General features: G+C 41.2%; 1 non-coding gene across 1 annotated transcript; it reads left to right on the top strand.

Moving 5' to 3' along the window:
- Nucleotides 1-6,350: 6,350 nt before the first annotated feature.
- Nucleotides 6,351-6,457, top strand: LOC131254494 (small nucleolar RNA R71). Its single transcript, XR_009175606.1, has one exon. It is a non-coding gene; the product is annotated as a small nucleolar RNA R71 (small nucleolar RNA).
- Nucleotides 6,458-6,709: the final 252 nt, after the last annotated feature.

The raw sequence follows: 6,709 nt of genomic DNA, 5'->3' as shown, positions 1-6,709 counted from the left end.
TGATGGAAACCCAGTGATCTTGCATTTTAGCTGACTTTCAGGCCGCTTGAGCTTCAGTTTCTCAATTTTCGCGGACCCCTGGTGTGAAATTCCTTTGATCTTGGTCCCCTAGAGTCCGTCCCTTGCCCTTGGTGTCATCAGCGCGTTAAATCTATGCTTTATCATCCTTTTTTCAGTCTAAGCTCGTAAGTACACTCTGCATTACAAACACGATTAAATCAGCCATTAAACAGTATTATGCCTGTAGATCCAGGTAGTAACTAGGGTCTAATATGCAACATTTGACCCTCAACACAACTCCCAACCAGCATTTTGCTAGTCCCGAGCAGAATATGCGAAAATTACTTTCAGAACTAAAAGACAATTCCTGTAAACTCGAGTGGGGCTTATGAACAAATAGTCGAGACGTGAAAATTCTAAGATTCATGAATGTTGGGTATAATTCTTTCCTAGACTCAAGCACATGGTAACTTCATAATTAAGTTCAAAATATTGATCTATCAATTAGAACACTTCTAAACATTGAATTCCATGGATGTATAGTCTAATCTCGACTTATCAATATTAAGATCAACCTATCTATTTAAGGATATCATTGTTAACCAGTAAGAGAATTCACGATAACCCAAACTTGTCTCACACATTATCTCTTCTTCTTTTTTTTTTTTCATTAAAAATAACGCCAAGAAGGGGAATCAAATCCTCACCTATAGGGAGCAAACCTAAGGTAAAGACTTCACACCCATTCTTTTTCAAATATCATCCATGGGGAATCGAATCCTCACCTATAGGGAGCAAACCTATGGTAAAGACTGTTCGCCCAATCCTTTCAATTTTCTCAAGCCGGTTCCTTTCATGCTTAGTGAGTACCAAGTAAATCCTTCAATATCAAACTAAAACCTTAATGTGAAAGCGAGATGTGACATGTGAGATCATAACTCAATCAATGTTTACAACTTCTAATTCTGGATTAACAATTCAAACTTAACTATGAAATTCAACAAATACTGAATCCAAGCGTCCAACATCACGTATCTTGAAATTCCAAGTGCCCTAGATGGCTGTCAAAATCCCTTCGAATTCACAAGAAAGTCCAGAAAATTTAAAAATTTTTACAATTTTTGCTCAAGACCAAGAAAACGCTGATTAGGAAACCTAATCTCCCACCCTTAACCTAAAATCTACATTGTCCTCAATGTAAAAGAAATAAGCATGCAATGTACATGGGACAACAAAAACATAAGAGGAGTGATGGAAAGATAGTACCTGGACGAAAGAATCAAGGGGCTTTCCAAAGATATCTTCGTAAGAGCGGGTCAGCACAAGAGAGAAACCAACAGAAGTAAAATAAAAATAACAAAAATAAAATCCTACCTTCACCACTTTCGCAGGTACTCTCGATTGCATTTAGCGTATACAACAAGCCTTTAAACCCCTAGGTTGCCCCTAGTGGACGAGTTGTAGTCTCGTGAGGGTTTACAGCAATATTACCCATAAACATTGAACTCACTAACTAGGAAAATGAAACAGAAAGAAAAGCTGGGTTGGCTCCCAGGAGCGCTAAGTTTACCGTCTATCCTAAAACAGCATAAAGGAAACTATCCTAATCCTATGAAAATAGGAAACCTACCTATACCTCCATCAGACTAGGAGATCAATCCTGGTAAACAGGATCAGTCAGAGGTATGGACATGTCCTCTGAATCAAATTTCTCGACAAATGGCTTTAAGCGATGTCCATTTACTTTAAACTCCTTGCCATTGTCAGGATCTCTTATCTCAACGGCCCCATGAGGATACGCAGTGACCACAATGTAAGGGCCAGTCCAACGAGATCGAAGCTTACCTGGAAAGAGATGTAATCGAGAATTATACAAAAGGACTTTCTGACCAGGTGTGAATGATTTTCGTAGAATACGTTGGTCATGAAACGCCTTCATTCTGTCTTTGTAAATTCTCGAGTTCTCGTACGCATCGTTCCGGATTTCTTCAAGTTCATTTAATTGAAGTTTACGTAGCGAGCCAGCGTTGTCTAGATTGAAATTCAGATTTTTGATCGCCCAGTACGCTTTATGTTCCAACTCCACAGGCAAGTGACAAGCTTTCCCATAGACAAGTCTAAAGGGAGACATTCCAATAGGGGTTTTAAAAGCAGTACGGTATGCCCATAAGGCATCGGTCAATCGGATTGACCAATCCTTACGATCAGGGTTAACCGTTTTCTCCAGGATATGTTTAATCTCCCTATTGGAAATCTCAGCTTGTCCACTTGTCTGTGGATGGTATGGGGTGCTCACCTTATGAGAGATACCGTATTTCTTCATTAAGCTCTCGAATGGTCTATTACAAAAGTGTGAGCCCCCATCACTAATGATGGCTCGAGGCGTCCCGAACCGTGAAAGGATGTTCTCTTTTAAGAATTTAATGACCATGCCATGGTCATTATTTCGGCACAGAATTGCTTCGACCCATTTAGTGACATAATTTACGGTGAGCAAAATATACAAATTTTTAAATGATTGGGGGAACGGTCCCATGAAATCAATGCCCCAACAGTCAAATGCTTTTATGATAAGGATGAGATTCAAAGGCATCATATTTCGACGGGACAATGCTCCCAATTTTTAACAACGCTCACAAGCCTTACAAAACTCATGAGTGTCCCTGAATATAGTGGGCCAATAAAAGCCACACTGTAAAATCTTGGCCGTGGTCTTTTTAGTAGAAAAGTGACCACCACAGGCCTGTGAATGACAGAAGGAGATGACACTCTGGTTCATCGTCTGGCACACATCTCCTCAAAATTTGGTCCGCAATATTTAAATAAATATGAATCGTCCAGAAAAAGTTACGTACCTTGGTAAAGAATTTCTTCTTATCTTGTGCGAGTCCAATGTGTTGGTATGGAACTGTGGCAAGATAATTGGCAATATCGGCGAACCAAGGTGAATGGGAGACTCTAAACAGCTTGTTCATCGGGAACATGTCATTGATATGGGTCGCCTCGAAGGAATCAGAGGTATTAAGGTGAGACAGATGATCGGCCACTACTTTCTCTACTCCCTTTTTATCTTTAACTTCCAAATCAAATTCTTGGAGTAGAATGATCCATCGTATCAAACGGGCAAGAAATCATTCTTAGAAAGAAGATACTTAAGTGCCGCATGATTTGTGTAGATAATGATCTTAGATCTGATCAAATAGGACCTAAATTTATCCAAAGCGAACACTGCGGCTAGGAGTTCCTTTTCCGTAGTCGAGTAGTTTACTTGGGCAGAATTTAAAGTTCTACTTGCGTAATGAATGACGTAGGGCCTCTTATCTTTTCTCTGGCCTAAAACCGCCCCAAGAGCATAATCGAGGCGTCGCACATAAGCTCAAAAGGAAGGTTCTAATCGGGTGGTTGCATTATAGGTGCGGTGGTTAACATGTCCTTAAGCTTGGTAAAAGCTTCTGGCATTGCTCGATCCACTCGTATAGTGCGTCCTTTTCCGAAGATTACATAAGGGATGAGAGAGGAGACTAAAGTCCTTCATAAATCGTCTATAAAACCCTGCGTATCCTAAGAAGGATCGCACATCTCGATGTTCTTGGGTGGAGGTAGGTTAGAGATAAGATCAATTTTTGCCTTATCTACCTCGATTCCTTTGGATGAGATAATATGTCCAAGGATAATTCCCTTATGAACCATGAAAAGACACTTCTCCCAATTAAGTACCAAGTTCTTCTCTACACATCTTTTCAGAGGACACATTTAAGACTCTCTAAGCACTTCTGAAAGATGAACCGAAAATAGAGAAATCGTCCATAAAGACCTCCAGATATTTTCCCACCATGTCAGAAAAGATACTCATCATACATCGCTGGAAGGTGGCAGGGGCATTACATAATCTGAATGGCATCCTTCTGTAAACAAAGGTGTCGTAGGGACATGTAAATGTAGTCTTTTCCTGGTTCTCAGGGGCGATTTCAATCTGATTGTAGCCCAAATACCCGTCAAGGAAACAGTAATAGGAATGACCAGCTAGCCTTTTCAAGATTTGATCAATAAAGGACAAAGGAAAGTAGTCCTTCCTCGTGACGGTATTCACCTTCCTGTAGCCAATGCACATCCTTCAACCAGTAGTAACTCTGGTTGGCACGAGTTCATTATTAGCATTGGCTACAATGGTGATCCCGAACTTCTTAGGAACCACCTGAGTTGGACTCACCCATTGACTATCGGATATGGGGTATATGATACCCACATCTAATAGTTTAAGAACCTCGGCCTTAACCACTTCCCTCATGTTTGGATTTAGTCTACGTTGTGATTGCCGAGCGGTCTTAGCATTATCCTCAAGATAAATGCGGTGAGTACAAATCGAGGGGTTGATTCCCTTGAGGTCCGCTATCGTCCATCCAAGGGCTCCCTTATGCTCAATGAGAGTAGATATGAGCATACTCTCCTGTTCTTTCTCCAGGTGGGCAGAGATCACCACCGGGTATGTCTCATCTTGACCTAAATAGACATATTTCAAATCAGAGGGCAAAGGTTTTAGGTCAAGCTTTGGTGGCTTGAGGTTAGACGGTAGAGGCACTACATCAGTTTGGGGCAACTCTTCAAATTGTGGCCTCCACCGGTTAACTTCAAGTACCGGTGCAGTATCAAGCAAGGCACACGTCTCCCTAATCATGTCATCATCAAAATCATGGGAGTGGGCCAGGCACGTCTCTAGAGGGTCAGAGGATAAGGTCAGAGGTGTCGTATCTTCCACTAAAGAGTCAATCATGTTAATGTCGTGGAAATCATCATCATCCTCTAAGTTTCTGCCGTTATTGAAAAAGATGTTTGACTCCAATGTCATATTCTCAAAGGACATAGTCATGACACCATTCCTGCAATTGATAATTGCGTTTGAAGTGGCAAGGAATGGGCGACCAAGAATGACGGGAATCTGAGTGCTCATGTTATTGATGGGTTCGGTGTCCAGGATGATAAAATCTACAGGGTAGTAAAATCTATCAACTTGGACTAACACATCCTCAATTATCCCTCTTGGTACACGAACAGAGCGATCAGCAAGTTGTAGTGTGGTTAGGGTGGGTTTTAATTCACCCAAACCTAACTGTTTGTATACCGAGTAGGGAATCAGATTGACGCTCGCTCCTAAGTCAAGAAGTGCATGATCAATTCGATGGTCCCCGATTACACATGATATGGTTGGGCTACCGGGATCTTTGAATTTCTGTGGCACATCTTGCTTTAGGATGACACTCACTTTCTCGGTCAAGAAGATCTTCTTTTGAATACTCTGCCGTCGTTTGGTCGTGTATAAGTCTTTCAGGAATTTGGCATATGAAGGTATCTGTTTCACGACATCAAGTAGAGGAATGTTGACTTTCACTTGTTTCAACACCTCTAGGATATCCTGAGAGTTAGAGAGAGGTTTTGGTGCGACCAACCGTTGGGGAAATGGAGCAACTGGCTTTTCTAGAAGTTTCGGTTCTAATTTTTGTGGGGCCTCACTAGATCCATTATTGTTGTCCTCTTCTGGTTCTTGAGGCTTTTCGGGCCTAACTGGAAGGGTTTTATCAATGATCTTCCCACTCCTAAGAGTGGTGATGGATTTAGCGTGCCCCATTTGATTTGAAGAGCTGGGATCACTTGTCTCGTATTGCGGTTTAGGATTGGGGAGCGGTTGTGCAGGAAGCATCCCCTTTTCTATAACCGTCATACGTGAATCCATCTTTTGCATAAAGTCTCGCATTGCATGGGTCAGCTCTTGCATGGAATTTTGAACTGGTTCTTCTTGAGGTTTCCCCTGATTTGGATTTTGATTGAAGAAACCTTGAGGGGTAACAGTTTGTCCATTTCTCCAACTAAAGTTTGGATGATTTTTCCAACCAGGATTGTACGTATTAGAGGTTGGTCCATTGAAAGGTCTTTGATAATTATTTACGGCATTGGATTGTTCATTCAACACTTCTCGAAAGGCGGGTATTGTAGGGCAATTTTCAGTTGTATGAATGTTGCAATCACAGATGCCGCAAACACTTTCATTAACCTTATCCTTCTTTCCTTCCATGGCCTCAACTTTCCTTATGAGCGTAGTCACTTTACACTTGAGATCATCCTCTTCTTTCAAGAGATACAATCCACCTTTCTCCTTTAATTGAGTCGGCCTAGACGTGGTGTTCGACTTTGGGTAATAGTCCCATGATTGTGTTTTTTCAGCAAGACTATCGAGGTAATCCCATACCTCGTCAACATTTTTATTAATGAATTCTCCATTACACATTGTCTCGACCATTTGGCGCATGGAAGATGTCAGTCCATCGTAGAAAAAATTTGTAATGCGCCACGTTTCAAAGCCGTGTTGTGGGCATGAACTGACCAAATCCTTGAACCTTTCCCAACATTGGTAAAATGTTTCATCCTCCTTTTGGGTGAAGTTCATGATTGCTTTTCTAAGGGTAATCGTTTTATGATGTGAAAAAAATTTCTTTATAAATTCCCTTTGCATATCATTCCATGTGCCAATGGATCTAGGACGCAGTGAATGTAACCACGTCTTAGCCTTCTCCTTCAAGGAAAAGGGAAAGAGTTTCAGCCTTACTGTGTCCTCAGACACATTTTAAAAATATAAAGTGGCTATGATCTCATCAAACTCTTTCAAATGTAGATATGGTTCTTCAGAGTTGGATAACCCCTGGCTTGATGTCCATAT

The sequence above is a fragment of the Magnolia sinica genome, chromosome 8 (assembly GCF_029962835.1).
Source record: "Magnolia sinica isolate HGM2019 chromosome 8, MsV1, whole genome shotgun sequence".
NCBI classification, from domain to species: domain Eukaryota; kingdom Viridiplantae; phylum Streptophyta; class Magnoliopsida; order Magnoliales; family Magnoliaceae; genus Magnolia; species Magnolia sinica.
The sequence above is the reverse complement of the archived record's forward strand: the minus strand, read 5'-3'. Positions and strand labels throughout refer to the sequence as shown.